This window comes from Palaemon carinicauda, unplaced genomic scaffold (genome assembly GCF_036898095.1).
Source record: "Palaemon carinicauda isolate YSFRI2023 unplaced genomic scaffold, ASM3689809v2 scaffold91, whole genome shotgun sequence".
NCBI classification, from domain to species: domain Eukaryota; kingdom Metazoa; phylum Arthropoda; class Malacostraca; order Decapoda; family Palaemonidae; genus Palaemon; species Palaemon carinicauda.
The window spans coordinates 175,745-195,169 of NW_027172215.1; the positions used below are offsets into that span (position 1 = coordinate 175,745).

At 40.3% G+C, this 19,425-nt stretch overlaps 1 long non-coding RNA gene across 1 annotated transcript in view; it reads left to right on the plus strand.

The window, feature by feature from the left end:
* LOC137637663 (uncharacterized) overlaps positions 1-9,562 on the plus strand; it is a 101,784-nt gene extending 92,222 nt beyond the window's left edge. The window contains exon 3 of the long non-coding RNA XR_011043743.1: positions 2,384-9,562. This is a non-coding gene — a long non-coding RNA (uncharacterized lncRNA). The remainder of the gene's footprint in view (positions 1-2,383) is intronic.
* Positions 9,563-19,425: the final 9,863 nt, after the last annotated feature.

Here is a 19,425-nt window from a genome sequence, read left to right on the forward strand (position 1 = left end):
TCAAGAAACCTTCGAGACCCATGTCCAAAAACGGGGTTTCGTATTATATAAGGCTTCTGATTAGAGAAGCCCATTCTCATTTAAAGGAGGAAGACCTTGCTTTGCTGAAGGTAAGGACCCACGAAGTGAGAGCCGTAGCTACTTCGATGGCCTTTAATAAAAACCGTTCTCTGCAGAGCATAATGGATGCAACCTATTGGAGGAGCAAGTCAGTGTTTGCATCATTTTATCTTAAAGATGTCCAGTCTCTTTACGAGAACTGCTACACCCTGGGACCATTCGTAGCAGCGAGTGCAATAGTAGGTGAGGGCTCAGCCACTACATTCCCTTAATCCCATAACCTTTTTTAACCTTTCTCTTGAATGCTTTTATTGTTGTTTTTATGGTTGTTACGGTAGGCTAAGAAGCCTTCCGCATCCTTTTGATTGGGCGGGTGGTCAATTCATTCTTGAGAAGCGCCTGGGTTAGAGGTTGTGTAGAGGTCCTTTAGTAGGGGTTGCAGCCCTATATACTTTAGCACCTTAGAGTTGATTCAGCCTCCTAAGAGGAACGCTGCGCTCAGTAAGGAAGACAAACTTAAATAAAAGGCAGAGTAACGGTTCAAGTCGACTTCCTTACCAGGTACTTATTATTTCATTGTTATTTTGAGATAACTGATTATATGAAATACGGGATACTTGGCTATCCTTTAATCTTGTACACTGGTTTTCACCCAACCCCCTGGGTGTGAATCAGCTACATGATTATCGGGTAAGTTTAATATTGAAAAATGTTATTTTTATTAGTAAAATAAATTTTTGAATATACTTACCCGATAATCATGATTTAATTGACCCTCCCTTCCTCCCCATAGAGAACCAGTGGACCGAGGAAAAATTGAGGAGGTGTCAACAAGAAGTACTATAGTACCTGGCCACAGGTGGCGCTGGTGAGTACACCCCCTTCTAGTATTGTGATAGCTGGCGTATCCCTCCCGTAGAATTCTGTCGGGCAACGGAGTTGACAGCTACATGATTATCGGGTAAGTATATTCAAAAATTTATTTTACTAATAAAAATAACATTTTTCCTTTTTTTCCTCACTGGGCTAATTTCCCTGTTGGTGCCCCCGGGCTTATAGCATCCTGCTTTTTCCTACTAGGGTTGTAGCTAAAAATAATAATCTCCGTTGTGAATTGGTGTTCAAACTTATAGATCATGAGTTGTGAACTACTCATTATTGTCAGGGTTACTTAATTTTATTTATTTTCTTTTTTTTTGCCTTGTATCCAGACATCTTGATGTTTTTAATGTTTCTTTTCCTTATAAGAGCTTTTCTTCATCAGCATAATTGATGTAGAACAAAACGGAAATTGAATTGAGAACCCCAAAATTGCACGAGTTAGGCAGGCACCCTGACAAGAACTGAACTTAGTAATGATTGGACAGTATTTAGGCTGATTTTGTTTTATTTAATGTAATACATTTGACCTAAGATATAAGTCTTGCAGTTTATTATATAAGTTATTAATACATACATATACGAAGGCACTTCCCCCAATTTTGGAGGGTAGCCAACATCAAACAAATAAAACAAAAAAGGGGACGTCTCCTCTCTATGTTCCTCCCAGCCTGACAAGGGACTCAACCGAGTTCGGCTGGTACTGCTAGAGTGCCGCAACCCACCCTCCCACATTATCCACCACAGATGAAGCTTCATAATGCTGAATCCCCTACTGCTGCTACCTCCGTGGTCATCCAAGGCAATGCTACCTCCGTGGTCATCCAAGGCACCGGAGGAAGCAGCAGGGCCTACCGGAACTGCGTCACAATCGCTCGCCATTCATTCCTATTTCTAGCACGCTCTCTTGCCTCTCTCACAGTTATTAATACTTAAAATACATTAAGATACGTTTTATGATTTAAGAACTGACATAGGTTTTTGTGTTTTAGAAAAGCTATACTGTATAAATGTACATTAATAAAATGCAGAATATCACTGGCTTATTTAAAACTTCTATTCCAAAGTTTCATTTTAACCAGAGTCATTTTATTTTTAATATACAAAAGATATAAACTTATAGGTTTGAATCTGAAGAACTAATCTTGTCGGCCATTTTGAGAGAGAAGAATAATGTACTAATGTATGGAATAATCAAAACTATTTTATAAGATTCTATGGTTTTATATAGGGAAGAAGGGCTGAACTTAGTGGCCTATTCATAGTAAACACTAGAAAGATTTGAACTACTTAATTAAGTACGGCCGCACTTATTTGAATTGTTACTTAACGAAGCAAGCTGTTCTTCCTCCTATCAGACCAAAGATGAATATTTTAAATACTTTATTAAAACATCTTAAACCAAAGGTAGAGACCATTTGATAACTTTTCTCTTTTATTGCAGATAATCTTCCTTCAGTAATTGGGGCGATAGAGAGAATCTTTAGCAAGAAGAATTCAAGAAGGCTTTGCAAGTGCCGAAATGCAATATAGTGCAGTTGGAGTTTTACGAAGACCCTGATGGGCTCCAGGAGTCTTACGAAGCCCCAAGTCAACTCGGTCTTACAAAGTCCCCAATGGACTTCAGGAGTCTTCCAAAGCTCTCGGCCGACTCCAAGTGTCTTCAGAATCCCCCAGTGGACTCCAGGAGTGTTAACGAAGCTCTCGGTCTACTCCAAGAGTCATAAAAAAGCCATCAAAAGTTGCAAAACAGATGGAAAATCATGACTCGCCTCACCAATGCAAAAACAAAAACTGTATTTTGTCACTCGGGTAGATTGTATTAAAAATGTCGGCACCAAAGGTATTGGGTTTTATCACAAGCTTTAATTCATTTTAATTTATTTATTTAATCTTTTTAACCTCTTCTTATTCACATTTAGATGTAATATGAATGTGTGTGATTTATAGTTGTTCCGTAACTGGAATACAAACCTTAGCTATTTAATAGGGCTATTACTTTCGGCGTAGCTGAAATGACGAGCCATTAAAATTTAACGAGGGTTTACTACCCACACCGCTAGTTAGGTAGGGGAGGGTAGCTTGCTACCCCCCCCCTACACACACGCCTGTGCTTGAACTCACTTTGCTCTTGGCTCGGATGGTAGTCGGACGTGTCCGCTTCATCCTCGCCGCTCATTGGCAGCCATTAATGCTTTTTTTTATTTTGCTTTCTCTTTTTGACAGGTTTGTGTGTGAAGTTGGCCTCTGCTATTGTGCGCACCTGCCCTGGATTACCCGACCGCCCCTGCGGAACATTCATGTTGGCGGTCGAGACAGACCCTCACACCGTTTGCCCTTACTGTAGAAGTCAACGGTATGATAGTGATAATAGTGTAGTGAGTGCAGGGAGTGGTCTACCTCCCAGTGGGAGAGGTTTTCACGGCGACGTAAGAAGAAGTCCAGACGGGATATTTCTCCTTCAAAGGTTTCTTTGAAAGGAGAAAAACCCAAGGACTCTTCTTCTGTTGCTCAAACCTCCTCCGAAGCTCCCAGTCGGTCGGTCTCTTTCGAGAGACTGTCGAGTGGTAGTGTAGACTGTTGTACTGTTTTCCAAGCTTGGGGTTCGAGAGATGGCGTTGCCTCCCCTAGCAAGGCAGCTCCACCTCTCCCCCCGGGGGAGGATGTGTCACTAATCCATCTTTTACAGCTTTGGTCTTCCTTGGGGCTTGAGGGTTCGCCCTCCAAGGAAGCCTTACTTGACTACATCCAATTGGGTGCTGCTGTCCAGCAATCGCCGACTCCGGCAGAGGTTGATCCTCTGTCGATTGTCGACGTTGTGGTGTCAGAGGTATCCAATGCGGTATCTCCTAATACCTCTGCCTCTTCAAATCCCGCAGTAGCTGAAGGCTTAGTTTCGCCCGTTCCTGTTCAACCAACAAGGGAGAAACTAAGTCCAACAGTCTCTCCTGCTAGTGTTTCTTTCCCTACGTGCTGAGAAGTCTTCCCAAGCAGGGGTGGGAAAGAACTTGCCACCTTCTATGTTAGAGTCCTACATCCTTCCCAGGAAGGAGTCAAAGGACTCGAAGACTTTACCAAAGTCTTCTACAAGACATAGGACGGAGCCAACTTGCCACTCGGAGAACGTCCGCGACTCTCCCCAAGAGGAGCCTTTGGGGACAGAAGACTTCGCTGCAAGAACAACGTCAGGAGGAGAACAGCAAGAGTCAGAGCATGCGCTTTGGCAAGTTCTGACTCTAATGAGGGCTTTCAATGGGTTTGCCGACCCAGAGATCCCTCCTCGAGAGGGCAAGGACACGGTCTTGGACCGCGTATTTGGCACTCAAAAACCTTCCAAGGCCAGTGCTGCTCTGCCCTGGTCTCAGGGGGTTAAGAGTACCAGGGACAAGATCGCTGTACAGCTCTCCGAGTTGTCCTCCTCCAACCGTTCCAGTGCCGGCAACAAGCTTCTCCCACCTCCTCACGTACAGCAGAGGAGGTACTTTGAGATCCTTAAGGAGCCTTGTTTAGCTCTTCCTCTCCACCATTCATTGGAAGAGCTTACCAGGGGAGTCCCTCTTGAGAGAGACTCCAACTGGCAGGTCTCGATCTCGGCAACCGACATCCTTAACCAGGAGAAGGTTGCGAAGTGTGCTATGCAAGCCACGTTGACATCTGGTTAGGGACCTCAGGTATCCTGATACGCTCTGAGGATTTCTCCAAAGAACGTACCAGGAAATCTCAGGCACTCGCACGATCGAGTTTCTGGCCCAGCAAGTCTCGAACTTGTGGGCAAACACCATCCTGAAATGTCGGGATGCGGTGGCTGAGAAATTCCATCAGAAGGTCCCTAGCACCAAGATCAATAGGCTCAAGCATTCTTCCTTAGAAGGAACGATCCAGTTTGAGCCTAAGGACGTGGAACAGGCCGCTGAGAGGTGGAGGAAGTCTCACCAAGACTCCCTCCTTCATAGGGCTTTGACATCTAAGCCCTATAAGCCTCCAGCACCCCAGCAGTTCCATCCGACCAAGACCGCAAAACCAACGGCAGCAGCGAAGACAGTGGTGTCTAAGCCCTTTCCTGTCAAGGATAGGAAAGGCAAAAAGTCCTCCAGAGGAGGTAAGAATCCTTGAGGGAGCAGCCGAGGCCGCAAACGCTAGGATTGGCAGTCCCCCTGCATGTCCACCAGTGGGGGGATGCCTACAAAGTTGCGCAGACAGGTGGCAGCAACTCGGGGCCGATTTCTGGACGATTTCCGTAATCAGTCAGGGATATCGCATCCCGTTCATAACATGTCTACCTCCCCTGACAACGAATCCAGTGTCATTGAGCTCCCTTGCCATGGGATCAGCAAAGGGGCAAGCCCTTCGGGTAGAAGTCCAGACCCTGTTGAAGAAGGGCATTCTCCAAGAGGTCCTCGACGGGTCTCCAGGCTTCTTTACAAGACTCTTTCTTGTAAAGAACGCGTCTGGAGGCTGGAGACCAGTCATCGACCTCTCAGCCCTGAACAAGTTTGTCAAACAAACTCCGTTCAGCATGGAGACGGCAGACACGGTCAGACTAGCAGTGAGACCGCAAGACTTCCTGTGTACACTGGATCTAAAGGACGCGTACTTCCAGATCCCAGTCCATCCGTCTTCAAGGAAGTACTTAAGATTCAGCCTAGACAACAAGATCTACCAGTTCAAGGTGCTGTGCTTCGGTCTCTCCACAGCACCACAGGTTTTCACCAGTGTTTTCACCCTAATATCTTCGTGGGCACACAGGATTGGCATCCGTCTCCTCCGTTATCTCGTTATCTGTAGGTTCTTTTGAACGTGCTATCAAGTCTGGGATGTTGGTCATTTCAAGAATTCTTGTCTCAATCCAATTCAATCAGTTTATTTAGGAATGAGAATTGCCTGGGTTTCTTTCCATGACTTTCTGTGGGAGAGAAGAATTCAGAATTTTCTACTTATGATCAAAAAGCTTTCGAGAAATTCCCCCACCATAAGTAGATAAGTGTTCCCAGAAATGTCTTCTTACATACATCCATATACCAAGGCACTTCCCCCAATTTTGGGGGGTAGCCGACATCAAACAAATGAAACAAAAGGGGACCTCTACTCTCTACGTTCCTCCCACCCTGACAAGGGACTCAACCGAATTCGACTGGTACTACTAGGGTGGCACAGCCCCCTACCCTCCCACATTATCCACCACAGATGAAGCTTCATAATGCTGAATCCCCTACTGCTGCTATCTATGTCTTCTTAGGAGAAGTAAATTCCTATTTGCTCAACTCAGAATACTGCCCATTCAATTTCATCTTAAACAGGACGGGACAGATCTTATAGAGCCAAAATCAGTTCCTATCATTCTGTCCATCAAAAATCAATTGCACCTTCTAGATTCGAGGGATTTTCTTCAGAATCTACTTCAGTGAGGAAGTCCTAAGTTTCTGAATCTGTCTGGTAAAATGGGAAGCTACTCTAGAGATGAATCATCTATCGATAATTGCTCGATTGTAGAGTTGCAAACGCTCAAAAATTGCTTAGTTACTTTGTGTTCAAGGCACCAGTTCTGTCTGGTTTTCTAGTGAAAGTAAACGTCATTGCTACACACTCTTGACGACATGATTCCTTTGGCAATAAACAGTATTGAGAAATGGGGCCACAAGGTCAAGAAATATTTCCCCAAACTAGAACTTTTGTTTTGAACAAGAGATGGACATTTTTCCCTCATTTCATTCTGGGAAATCGATGTCTTAGTGGAATTATTAACCGAATGCTTTTCTTGTTCTTAGGGGTGTGTCTGCTTGAGGAGAGTTAAAGTTTATCAGTGGTCGACAAGTTTGCAATTTTAATAAAGTTTCCCTCGTAAGATTTTCAAGATTGAGTGTTTTCACCTTATCAAGTCTGGGGATGTGAATGCAAGTATTGTTCTTATAGAGCCAGTTTGCTCCCTGTCAGAGTTTGACATATCTGGGACTCGTTTAGTAAGGAAGCCATTTCTGTTACTCGATTGGAAATCCTCTCTGACAATACAATTTCCACATGGGATTTTTACAAAACAATATTTTTCCATTATAGCAGCTAGAAAGACTTGTCTTAACATCAACAGTATACTGTACATGCTTTTCTTAGTTTAAAAATAGAAAGATTTAAAGTATTGAAATCAATTTAAGAATTTTTTATAGGTTATAAAGAGAGGTTTTTCTTTAGTCAAATTATGGTTGTATATATTTTGACCTCAGTTTAGCAATAGATTTTGTTACTAACAGTGTGATCAGATGTTGCAAGGTCCTTTATTATTGAAAAAATTTCTACTTTCAAATTGAATTAGATTAAATCAGGATGTTGTACTAAGGTACTTGAGCTGTTGGTTTGATCCTCTGGATAAAGTTTCCTCAGTGTCTGGTGAAATTTTGTTTAAGCTACAGACAGAAGAATGAGCAAGTCCTTTCTCTACTTTCTCTACAAGCTTGTCCCCATTTGGGGATACTATAATGGTTCCTCAATACACTCTTCTTCCATTTCCTTCTATCCAGTGCACCTTCCTCACTCAGTCCCAACTCCCTCATGTCTCTCTTCACACAGTCAATCCATCGCAGTTTTGGTCTACCTAAACTTCTCCCACATGGTAGTCCCGCATCCATCATATCATCTTCCTTAACGGATAGTTTTCCTCTCGTTTTTATGTCTCTACCATTACATACATGTTTAATTAAGATTCTAGTATTAATACTAGTCTATTGCTAGAGAGAAAAAGTCTGTTGAGTGAAGAAGTTACCCCATGCTCTTCTCATTCCTCTCTTTAACATAGTTTTGAGGAATAACCTTTGAAAACTTTCATTCCAGTTAGAGCATTGAAACTCAAACCAATAAGGTCAAGATCTCAAAGATTCTTTCAAAATTCTCTTTTGTATCATATTTAAACTTGCAAAGATCTATTTTTGAAAATGCTCTCCTATTTTAACCTTTAGAAGGCTTACATACAGTAGTAGTGTAAGTCTTGGTTAACATTTTGATGAAAGTTTTCTATCAGAATCAAGTGTGAAATCTCATATTAGAAGATTAGCTCCTACTTGAAGTTTAACCACAGATTTTTACTCTGCAAGAGTTATCAATACAACAGAGTTGTGTTAGCCAACTGTATTTGCTAACTGATAAGCCTCTGTACCATGGTCTTCCACTGTCTTGGGTTAGAGTTCTCTTGCTTGAAGGTACACTCGGGCACACTGTTAACTTATTTCCTTTCCTCACTGGGCTATTTTCCATATTAGAGCCCTTGGTCTTATACTATCCTTAGCTAAGGTAGTAATAATAGCATTATTAGCATCAGGGGAGATTTTGAAGTGTGTAATATTTTTAAGTTTTCTACTAGTTGATAGGTTCAAGGTGGCGAGCTGTTCAGGTTGCAAGTGGCATATGTCTATCAAATTAGGTCTAGACATTTTCTTAGACGTAGCCTGGTTATCTTCTCTCTTGTCAGTTGCTATCTTTGTTCAGACAAGATTTGGTTAATACCAAATTTGAGATAAAGCTGAGATTACTTTTGAAAATATTATTTTTATATATTAGGTTTATGTTAAACCTACTAGAGCAATTTAGTATTCAATGCATGCATTCCATGAAGGGTCATTAAAATGAACCTAATTATTAAACTGAAATTATTTCAATACTTTCTTGGTATCCATGTAAGTTCCTACCCAGATCTCCCTCACAGGGGCTATGATTTCTCTTTACAGTTCCTTTGGGAAGAAAAAGGACACAGATTCCACAATCAGGTCATTTACCTGTACCATCTTTCTGGGGGAACAGTTTGCAAATACTTTATCTTTGTGAAATATATTCTTTGTATCTTATTTTGGCAAAGGTCTTCATTTTGAAATGAATAATACATGAATTCCAAATAAGTATTTAAAGTTAATTCAGTTTAGATTTTAATATATATTTCAAAAGAATGAATATTTTCCTGCATAGAACTGGGTCCTCGGTTGAAAGATTTCAGTCTTAAGTTTTCTTGTTCTCTTCCATATTTGGGTTTAAGACCTTGACTTTATGAGATGCGGAAGTTGGCGTTTGTTAAGCAAAGAGTTTTCAGTTTGTAGACCCTACTTGATATGAATCCAATCTTGGCCACAGTTCATGGTTTTGCACTTTCTGTCCATCCTCTTCTAGCTTTGACTTCACAGTTTAACTGAAAGGTTTTCCCCAGCTGTGCTCTGCTGGCAAATGGTCTCCCAGCACCCAACACCTGCCTTATATAACCAAAGTTCAAGATATGTATTGTTGAATCGGTCACCATTTAGTGTCTCGGTTTTTGTAAGACTTAAAAAAAAAGGTTATTTTTTGTAACTGTTTGACCCCTTCCTTAGGTAGATCTCTTTAGAGTTTAACTATTCTCAATGTTCTGTCTGGTTTCTTGGTAACAAGATCTCATATTTCCTGAACTTCTTACTTCTGTATATTACTGTAGCACAAAAGACGATGGCACAATGATTGTGAATCATCTTGAGTGTCTTATTTCTTGGCTTTTTATTGTACTTCATCTCAATTTAATTTTGTCTTTTGAGTAGGAGAAAATCTTGAGAGATATTTGGACTTGAGAAGTGACTCTAACTATATATTTAAATTATGATAGTAACTTAGTATTTGGTTCTTTATTATGATCAAAATATGTGAAAATTGTAATTTTCAATATTAAACTTACCCGATAATCATGTAGCTGTCAACTCCGTTGCCCGACAGAATTCTATGGAGGGATACGCCAGCTATCACAATACTAGAAGGGGGTGTACTTACCAGCGCCACCTGTGGCCAGGTACTCAAGTACTTCTTGTTGACACCTCCTCAATTATTCCTCTGTCGTGCTTCCGGCAAGACGTTCTGGGATACGCTTATGTTCTTGGAGTATTTTCACGACTTTGGTGAAGTATTTCTCTTTGATTTCGGCTGTCGCTTTACTGGAAACTTCTATATTAGCTTAGTTAGCTTTTGGAATTAATTTGATTAATTATGGTGACGAAGAGAGTATGAACTCTCTTTCACCTTTTATGGCCGACCCTTCCCTTAGACGGAAGTGTTGGTGTCTAAGAGAGTATAGACTCTCCTTCTTAATTTTGCTTAACAAAAGTTATAGATTTATTTTATATCTCTCCGCCTCTTATAGGCCTCTTCGATTAACTTCCTTTTTTTTATAAACTTATTAAAATTAATTTTTATATTTGTTTATATTCGACCTTCCTAATAGTAGGCGGTCTTTTCTTGGTACCGAAGTTAATTAACATTGAGCCCGTCATTTCGGTTTTACCTGTTAACATATTATGCTATTTTAATGTCTTTGAAAGAATTTCTTTGATAGTCTAGTACTGTTTTCAAAGTTGAACTAACGTTTTGTTTTGTCTCTGCAGTTGTTGACGTTCAGAACGTTCAACTTGCACTCTATCGTTACGATAGAGAAAGAATTTTCACGGTTTCACATTGCAGTAAGAGTAACCGTGTCTAGCGTTTTGTTCATTCTTTCTTAACTTAATGGTTTTAATCCTAATAAAGGAACTTTTCATTTTGGGAAATATTTCAGTTTTTTCCTTTAACAATAATATGTTTTAACGATATATATGATTGGGCTCTTCTTTCAGGTTCTAAGTCAAGAGAGAGAGAGAGAGAGAGAGAGATAGAGACGGAGGGAGAAAGAGGAGGATAAACGTTTCATTCAAGCCTGCCAGGCGTACGAGTAACGTTGTTATCGTTTTTGCTCTTCTCCCTAGTCTCTTTAGGGGAAGAAAGTAAACGTTTCTAGAGTGATCTAGTGTTTAGTCTCTTTCCAGCCACTGAATTATTTATCTTTCATTAGATTTTTCTGTTACATTGTAATTCTGTTTTCGCAATTACTAACTTTTGAGAAAGGATAGAATTGCGTGTTTCAGGTACAAACCACTTAAAGTTTCGAGTTCAGTGAAATAAGTGCAAACAGAAAATCAAAGTGATAAGTGATTAGCGCAAAGTGTGTCAGTGTTGTGCGTGAGGGTACTTCTGTGCGCGCCAGTCGTTCTCCCAGTCCGGGACCTCTTGCAAGCTCCCAAGCCCAGGGGAGAAGCAATGTCGAAGGACAAAAGGGTTCAGCAGGCCTTGATCGGCGCACAGAAGTATCCTCGGTGGTTGTGGGCGTGTCTTACCGAGACCGTCACTCCCACCCGCAGACGATTGAGCCCTTATTTTGCTCGTCTGCAGAAGAAATTTAGGGGAGAAAACGCTGGTCTCAGGTCTCAAGACCTCTTAAACATAAAGTCCAGACCTATGCCAGACGTACGAAGTTAGAGTTCAACAACCCGGATGCAGTCATTGGGTTAGCTCTGACTCTCCTCAGTCATCAGTTGAATGCACTCCGCCTAAGAGGAGTAAGGTTCTGCCGCAACAGATCTCTGCTGTTAAGGCTTTACCTCAGCAGACCTTAGTGTCTGCCGACCCCAAGTTGACTCTACTGCAGTCCATGCAGTCACAACTTTCGGTCTTGATGCGTGAGTGTCGGGCTGAGAGTGTTGCGCCTCCGCCTCCGCCTACACTCCCTCCGCCTGCGCTCGCTCCGCCTGCGCTCGCTCCGCCTGATCGCAGTACCACCTGCCAGGCGTACGATGTTGAGCCACGTTCTGAGTTGGCTGTTCCCAGTGGTGCTCAGCCTCCGCCTTCTTTAAGGCAACCTTTACATGGGATCAGGAGGATTATACCTCTCTTCCTCCGCCTCCACTTGCTGCTCCACCAGTGATGCAACACTCGGTTGAGGTACAACAACCTCTCCCGTCCTTGAGTCAGTCTCCTCAGCTCTCGCTGCAGCGAGCTCAACCCTCCACAAGGCAAGCACCACTACACCTTAGCCTTGCGCCTCAGGAGCCTCAGCTTGCGAGACATTTACCTTGTTCTGCGCAGCCTCTACCTCATCGCGCTCCGCTCACACCACAGGAACAGGAACTTGCTACTCCGCTTCCGCCAACCGCTCAGCAAGCGCAACCCTTGGGTTCAGCCACTCATGCCAGGAGTCAGCCTCCTCCACCCATGCGCCTACCTTCTGCTACTTCCTTTGATCAGCCTTTGCAGACTGAGCCTCAGGTGTTCCCTCAACAGAGTCTTGAAGAAGAAACCACAACTATTGTTGTTCCAGCTCGTTCTGACTCTGCTGTTCAGCATACCTTACCTCCATTTTCAAACCTTATGATAATGGAGGTTATTTGTATTACTTATAAAAATATATTTGTATTCCTTGCAATATATTTTTAACAATATCGCAGAATATGGCAAAAAATATGAATCATGAGTTATGAATGTAAGGTAAATATTATGTTGATATTTAAACCCATGCAAGCATGCATAAAGCACTCTAGCACTGGTCATGGAATTTCTGAGAAATGTTAAACGCCATGCACACGCTCTGCTTACCTTACAGCATGCTCTACATACAGCATGCTCTGCTTACAGCATGCTCTGCATACTACATGCTCTGCATACAGCATGCTCTGCATTCAGCATGCTCTGCATACAACATACTCTACATACAGCATGCTCTGCATACAGCATGCTCTGCATACAACATGCTCTGCATACAGCATGCTCTGCATTCAGCATGCTCTGCATACAACATGCTCTGCATACAGCATGCTCTGCATTCAGCATGCTCTGCATACAACATGCTCTACATTCAGCATGCTCTGCATACAGCATACTCTGCATACAACATGCTCTGCATACCTTACCGCATGCTTCTCAGTCACACATCTTTGGTTGTTGCCAACTCACTAGACTGTCAAGCAGTTTCATAACGTTGCCTTCTAGTCTGCTGCTTTTGCACCAGTGAACCCTCACTGAGAGAACTTAGCTTTTCTAGGATATGGTCCCTGTAGATGAGAAAGTTCTTTTCTCCCTCCTTCTGATATTCCCTTGAGGACTCTGTCATTTGGAGGGAGCCTTTAGCTGCATAGCCTCCTATGGACTTTTATTTAAGCGTAACATGCTTCCAGGGAAGGTAATGGTTCCACTTCAGTCGCTAATCCCGTCTGTTACCACACCTGCTCCCATAGACCTTGAGCTGTGTTGCAAGACATGCAGTCCAAGCTTAGTCCTTGTTAGAGGATTTTTTGTTTACGGAGTCAATGTGTCACGGGGAAGACGTTCAACAACCAACAGAAGTGACTTGTTGTGACGCAGTGCGGCAACCTCAGCAACCCGATAAGGAGTTGTCTGTACGACCCAGACAGTCTAGACAGATTCGGGTTGTCACTGTACTTCCTCGCTTGCCCATGATTGACAGTTCACAGACTGTGCAGCAGTACCATGATCTTGTGTCCGGCTCCGTCAGACGACTGGCTTTTAAGAGCTCCCACAAGTCGTCGCTGTCTGGAGATTTTCAAATGGACTATGGATCTGACCAAGGAACTGGGCCTCCTGGTCAATTTTGAGGAGTCTCAGCTCGTTCCATCCCAGACCATTGTCTCCTTGGGTATGGATCTTCAGAGTCGAGCTTTTCGGACTTTTCAACCACTCATTTATCTTAATATTCATAATTTTCATTGAAATAATTTCTTGTGTCTTGAGTAACTAATTTATTATATTGTTGCAAGGAATCAAATTATATATTCTCAAAATATGATGTTGCATTAATTTTTAATTTCACAAAATTGTAATTTGAAATTATAATTTAATATGATTTTCCATTATTAAAGTATTAAATATTAATGGTTTTATGTTCATAAAAATGTATTTTGTAACATATTTAAATATTCCTGGATTGTGATGAATATACCATATAATTTTGAGGAGTACTGTCGTCATTTTGGTCGAGTGTTGGTTACTAGTAAGTGGTTTAACTTCTCTTAAGGCGTTTTATAAATACACTACTGTATAATACAACAGCTGTATAGCTTTGAGGGCTACTGTATTACTGATATGAACCTATACATCTCCTCCTGCTTATTCTCTTTAAGCTATAACGATGTTTCCGACATTGTTACAGATTAAAGAAAAACAGAAGGAAATGTATAGTATGATATATCAGTAATACAGTACCTCTGTAAGCTATACAACTGTATTATACAGTAGTGTATTTCTCAAACGACTTGGAGAATTGAATTCACTTACGAGTGTCCAACAATCGACCTAAATGACGACAGTACTCCTCAAAATGATGTGGTATATTTAAAACAATACAGGAACATTTAAACTCTAATTACAAAATACATTTTTTTATGAACTTACACCATGATTCATTTAAGATATATTTTGGGTTAATATTTTATGCCTTTTACTTGCATAATAATGCATCATGATGTACGGAAAATATTACTATGTAAGAATATGTAATTAAAACAAGGACTAATAAAATACATAAGTTCAAGATGTACTTTTATTTAATTAAAATATAAAAATATATATTTTTAAATTTTATTTTTTTTATACATTAGTGTCCCAAGTTCAAGATGTACTTTTATTTAATTAAAATATAAATATTATTTTTAAATTTTATTTTTTTTTGTACATTAGTGTCCCCCCCAAAATAGGGGCTGACCTCACAGAACGGCTTTGCAGGCACTTGGCGACCTTCCCTTGGTGCCCTGCAGGTCAGAGAATCCGTACAGTAGGCAGACGATGCCAGAGGTACTACCGAGACTATTGTATCGTGTGCCTTTTATCTGAATGGGAAATTGAGTATTTGGCAACTGCCTTGGTTAATGGGAGAATTGCCACTAAGAGGTCTTCCATTTTTGGTTAAAGTGAAATTGGTTTTCTCAAAGTTAGTAAGAAGTTTATTATAACTTGAGATGAAACTGCCATATTTTATCCTTTATATAAAGTTCTTAGATGTAATTCTTGAAAGGTGATTTAAAATGTCATAATTAAAGAGGTCATCTTGAACCAGAATTAGTTGGGAAAATTATAAAGTCACATTTATAGTTTGGTTAAACGACTGATTTTCAAAAGTTCCATTTAATAAACTGAAGCAAAATTTCTTTATAAAATCATGACAAGATATTAAATTTATATTTTTTACCCATTCAAAGTCAAAACACCATCTTTAACAAAGCAATTTCATATTCCTTTTAAAAAAAAAAGTCAAAATTAATTCCATTCTACATCACGGTCAGATGGAATACTGTCGGCAGAAAGTATGTTTACACAAGATGAGTATCCGTGTACCTATACCATGTGATCGGAAGGTGTACTCTCTATAAGACACTTGGGGTGTCATTTCAGTTTTGTTGTCTATTCTAATTTCTGTAATGCAATATCATAGAAAATAAGTCCAGTTTAAGAATATAGAATATTAAAAAAAGCATTAGAATTGGCCATAAGTTGCACATTCCTTTCATATAAAAAATAATTGTATAAAAAATAAATTCCAATTAAAATTTAATTCACCAAACTAAGAATGTATTATTTATGACTTTAAACTTCAAACACATTTTTTCCATGTATTTACAAATCAAATATTTGGATTACAAAAAAAATTATTTATTTCACTACTTTTCATGAAATGGACCTGTTTCATTCCTCCTGAATAAAAAATATTTAGTATGTGCTTAATCAAACGATTGAATAGTGAAATGAAGTATTTATTCAATTGAATTACACAATAGTTAACCTGAATTCTACATTATTCATATCATAGCATCAGAAGAATAATGAAAAACTGAAAAATATGAATGAATCTTCATTAATGATCAGATGTTTATAATTTACTTAAATGTAACGAGTCGCCAACGAAGGCAAGAGTCTTCGTCTCGAGCACATTTTATTAAACCAGGTTTAGAAAACTTCCGAGAAAGCAGCAAGACCAAACACACGTCCGATAAACACCGTTTACACGCGATGCTTCTCTGATGGGCGAAAGACTTCGGAAAAGGGGGTGACATCCGTCCGGGGTACTGCCCCGATGTCCGCTAAACTCACCCCAGCGAGACGTCGGATCGAACTAGTGTTGCATTCCCCCGAACAGACGAGATAGCACAGGCAGCGTGCCCGCCCAGGCAAGGCTCTGAGAGACGTATCTATGGTACTAAGGTGACCTTAAATACCATAAGACACCAGTCAGATACCTTCCTGGGCGGGCAAATTACTGCCTGACCTTTACGTAATATCAAACTATCTGTACATAATAGTTATTTCCTGCTTGTTCTGTTAACCAAAAGGCGAGATTTATTTATAATGTCACTTTCCAATCATGCGGTTTTAACAAATGGCCGTTTGAAATCTCTGATTGTCCTTGATATTGTATTGGTTTGGATATCTTCACAATGATCTTCATTTAAACTGGCTGACACAGCGGCAAATTCCAAACAAGGAGGACGACAAATTTCAAGACAAAATCCTCTATCTGTGCGAGTAAACTTTCTAGGAATGAAGCAAATCATCCACTATTTCTACAATATTCATCAAACTCCATTAAACAGACAAAATATTAGGAATAGTGCAAAAGAAACATCAACCAATTTGGGTGAGGATATGAACCAGAGGATGATAAAGTCCCACGAACACGACTAATCAATTGGTAATAATTGTGCCAAGACTCAATAACAGATTTCTATTCAGGCTCTCAAGAAGGTAATATCATAAGTCCTTTTCTAAGTCATCTCCAAGTCATTTCTATTCATGAGGAAATGCCAAAGTCCCTGTCTCCACTAGCAGATAAAATAGGCAGAGATCGTCCAAATCAATTTGATGTCAACATTGTAGAAGCAACGAGAATATAACAAGATTGAAAAATCCTTTACTCCTATCTTGGTGTAAAAACAAGCTTCCGTCTTGCACCAATGAGATCTGGATTTTGGAGTTTGGGCCAAATTGCAAAAGGGTAAAATGGGGAAATATAAAATGTAGAGAAAAATAACAAAAGAGGATCAATTAATATGCGATATATGGTTTTATTCAACAAACAAGACAACTTCAGTGTGCCCCAGATCAAGCACACAAAGGTGTATGGGTATTGGGCAACGAACCTCCAACCATACTCGCTAGACATAGACCTAGATTGTGAGGACAACTGTAGGCAAATCCAAAGGAAAATGACGGGAACTTATCTCTTAATAAAAAGCTTGACGTCTTCACAAAACAATTTGACAGATGATTACTCAAAAAGACTCGAAGGAAGCAAGCTACTATACCCAGTAAGACGCCCTTCTAAAACCTCATCCAATCAAAGCTCATATGACATTAGAAAGGATTTCGATTAGCAAATAACTATAAACAGTACTTCCCCAAATGAGACAGAGCAATAAGTTTATTTTTGTAAATATAAAGAGAAGAAAAAAAGGTATCAATGGTGTATGATTCACCAATGCCAACTGAAATAGTTGATCAACTGATCAGAGGTGACAACAGTCTCTCTCTTCTTTTCATTTTATGAGAAACAGAATGGCCGCACATAAATACACAGCTGGTAGCAAGGTACCAGAATAATGGCAAAGTCTTTTATCGAGAAGGAAGACAGAAGAACCTCGAATTAACGAGACAGCGAATAGCATTTTCAGGGAACAAAAAATTACTATCATACTCAAGCAGTAGAAATTGAATAACTTATCCAGGGAACATGAAATGAATAGCATATTCAAAGCAAAGAAACTGAAAAGCTTTTTCATGCCACAGAGTGTATGAATATAGTATGAATAAATGCATACTTTATTCAGGGCACAAACTGACAATAAACCTGAGAGAGAGAGGTCAAGGCAGATTGGATTCTCAGGCATAAAGGAATGCTAAGAACTGAAAGATCTGACTTCAAAGTTAACATTAATTTTATAGGTTGATTAAGAGGAGTCTAAGTGTCACCCTTGACAGAACCTAACGAAGATATATAAGATGCAAGGAGAAGAAATAGGGGACCAGCTGCTCCACAGTACATCACTTCATTCAACAAGCAAGACAATAGTTGTGTACTACAGATTTATCATCCAGAACAAGCAAGGAAACAAGCACTTGCCATAAAGCTTGAGGCCTGCACTGACCGATTTGACAAACGACAACGTCAAACGATTCAAAGCAAGCAAACTACTATGCGATGGTAGAGACGGACAAGAATGCGTTTTGAAGTATTGAATTGAAAGCTGAACATAGACACGACTGGCAGAATCTAACCGAGGCCCTTTACGTCAATAGGCGTAGGAGGAGATGATGATGATGATGGACACCATTCTAAAACCTTGTTCACTATGAAAATAGCTTCACTGTACTCTTGCAAACAAGAGACAGTGATAGGTTCCTCTTGGCAAATGTAGAACATCAACAAAAGTTATCAATATTATCACCAACCCTACAATGGTGATCAACGTCCTGTTGCACCAATCTCGTTTCTTTCTATTTTACGGGAAACTGGATGGCTATGGACAATTTTGCCAACCCACAACAAAATTAGTAATCACCAGAACAATGGAGAAATGATTTATCAACAATTTGCAACCGAACAAATACTATATTTATGGAAGTGAAAATAAATAGCATATTCACAGAAAACAAAGTAAACAGCATAATTTTGGAATAGCCAACATGCCTTATCCACTGCACAAACACAAAAATTTTTTTTCAAGGCACAAACACCAAAAACCCCAGCTGACAAAAATGTTAAAGCAGACTTTATTCTCTGGTATACACAAATACCAAGAATCGAAGAACCTGACTGCAAGTAATGCAGCAGTTAACATCACAGTCAACCTTATTAACATGACTGAATAGAAGGTCTTCTTCATCATTTACAAGGAAGACAAAAGTTTAACCTGTATGGAGGCAAACAGAAAGCTAAAGATCAAATGGGGCGAGAAAGAACTGGACAATCACACCTACCAAGTCCTCTTAGGCGTCACCCTTGACAGAACGCTCTCCTTTTAAGAGCACACAAACAATAGCAAACATAAAGTAGCAACTAGGAACAGCCTCCTCAGCAAAGTCACCAACACCAGCTACAGAAGAACAAACCCTGAGACTCTGAGACAAAAAGCCCTGCCACTCTGTTACTCTACTGTGGAGGACTGAGCATAAGTGTGGGCCAAGATCACGCCATGCGCATAAGGTAGACCCAGAGCTAAATAAATCCTGTCGGATTATTACTGGCACCGTAAAATCAACCCCTTTACGATCTTTACGTAAAACAGCCAGTATCCTACCACCCGACAAGAAATGCTACCAAAAACTTTAAAGAATAAACAAATTAATGACCCCAGACATCCAGTGTCCAATCACCACGAGGGTGCCTACTGGGCCCTCATTGCTCAGGTCAAGACCTCAGAGAGGCAAAGGACAACATCCTTCTGTGGGTTTGACATTGGAGCTATAAGATAAGTTGTCTTGTAAGACAAAAGCATAGCATGGCAGAAACTCTTACAAATATTGTCAAGTGATGAAGAGGCATAAAATATCCATTTCTAGACCATCACTGAAAACACACTAGGATTTCAATCTGATGTACTGTGAGCAGCTATGAATTAACTCTGCAAAACTAGGGTATAATAAGTCCAATGAAAAACCCGCAAGTGAAGGGGAGAAAACCAG